We start from the raw sequence: 1,948 nt of genomic DNA on the forward strand, positions 1-1,948 counted from the left end.
TGCCCCACCCTCTGAGGTGGTGAACAGTTTGAGCCTTTGCCCCTTCCCCCCAAAAAAACCCTCTTGGGTTAGTAATTGAGGACAAACCATTTGTGTCCCCAGGGATTTTCTTGTTAATTCATGAGACAAATAATTATTGACTACAGGCAGACCTTGGAGATGTTGTGGGTTCAGTTCCAGGCACCGCAGAAAAGTGAATCTTGCAATAAAACGAGTCATATGAATTTTTGGGTTTGTAAGTGCCTATAAAAGTTAGGTTTACACCATGCTGTAGGAGCTCTGGTGGAGTAGTGCCTAAGGAATTTGACTGCTAACCGGAAAGTTGACGGTTCAAACCCACCAGCCACTCTGCAGAAGGTAGATGGGGCAATCTACTTCCATAAACATTTACCACCTTGGAAACCCAATGGGGGTCACTCTGAGTCGTAATCAACTTGATGGCAGTGGGTTTGGTTTGGTTGGTAGTCTATTAAATGTGCAGTAGCATGATGAAAAAGTTTGAAATACATGAGAATGGCCAAAGCGTGACAGAGACACTAAGTGACCACATGCTATTGGAAAAATGGCACCTACAGACTTGCCTGACGCAGAGTTGCGACAAACCTTTAATCTGTAGAAAACGCAGTATCTGCGAAGTGTAGTAAAGCAAGTGCAGTGAAGCGAGGTGCTTCTAGAAGCTTTAAGGTACCACAGATGAAGATGATGTGGCCCCATCCGTCAGGGAGCCTCAAGCCCAGCAGGGACAGGTAATGGGCCGTGTTTTCTTTGTGGCTGTAATAAGAATGGTTGAAGCAGGGTTATGTAAGAGTGAAGACAGTCTGTCCTCATTATTCATGGATTCTGTTTGTGAATCACCTGCGTGCTAAAATTGACTCTTCACCCCAAGACCCATACTTGCAGCCCTTTGGTGGTCATTCAGATGACCGCACAGAGCGGTTCTGTCACCAGCTTTAAACATTTAGCAGAGGAAATGGAAAAGTGAAGGGTAAGTGGTAACAGGCGTTTTTACTTCCGCGTTATGAGGTGTTGTGGAAGAGGAAAGTGTGCCTAAGAGAGAAAAGAAGGGGGCCAGAGCTGAGCTCAGTAACACGGACAAACAGACTTATTTATTAGCACACCTTTTTTAATAGGATTTTCCAGATGTGGGAAAAGTTAAACATAGCTTTATGAAGAGTATTTCACTTCCTACACAGAAGTCTGATACGTAGGGATTGTGACCATCTCTTCTTTCCCATGATTAGTGGTGAAAACCTTTCACTTGCTGCCCTGAAAATAAGGGTGAAGACATCATTTTCTAGTGAAAGATGTGATCTAGTTTTGTTGAGTGACATCTTAGGGTCTTGGAAACTATTCCTGCTGAGAGTTTTAGAGCCTCATGGTTTGCCATGAGGGGCTGTATCAGTTACCTACTGCTGTCGTAACAAAGTGCCACGCCCTGGGGGTCTTCTGAGAACAGAGACGTATTCTTTCACAGTCTGGAGTCTGGGAGTCTGAGAGCAGGTTGGCGGCCATGTTGATTCCTGTGAGGCTCTGAGGGAGGACTTGCTCTAGGCCTCTGTCCCAGTTCTAGTGGCTCCAAGCATTCCTTGGCTTGCAGCTGTGACGTCACGTGGTGTCCTTCCTCTGTTCCCTTTCTCTGTCTCTTCTTCTATAAGGACACCAGTCATAGAGAGTAGACACGACTTCCTCTAGTATGACCCCACGTCACCCTAGCTGATAACCCTTCAAAGACCTCTTTCTGAACAGGGCCATGTTTACATGTACAGGGTTAGAATTTCATCATCTTTTTTTTGGGGGGGGGGGTTACAATTCATATATTCTTTCATACAACTGGCCAATATTTAATTATGTTAAGTTCTTCATTTTGGCCTCCAGCTCTTCGGCCCTGGTGGGCCCCAGCCAATTCCTAACCTCGCCTCCAGGGTGAGCCCCCAGTGGTGTGCTGCCT

General features: G+C 45.8%; 1 protein-coding gene across 1 annotated transcript in view; it reads left to right on the forward strand.

Annotated features, from left to right (window-relative positions):
* KIAA1549 (KIAA1549 ortholog) overlaps window positions 1-1,948 on the forward strand; it is a 97,129-nt gene that overhangs the window by 6,905 nt on the left and 88,276 nt on the right. The gene's annotated exons all lie outside the window — the stretch shown is intronic.

This window comes from Orycteropus afer, unplaced genomic scaffold (genome assembly GCF_000298275.1).
Source record: "Orycteropus afer afer isolate SDZICR_OR568_19922 unplaced genomic scaffold, OryAfe1.0 scaffold00358, whole genome shotgun sequence".
NCBI classification, from domain to species: Eukaryota; Metazoa; Chordata; class Mammalia; order Tubulidentata; family Orycteropodidae; genus Orycteropus; species Orycteropus afer.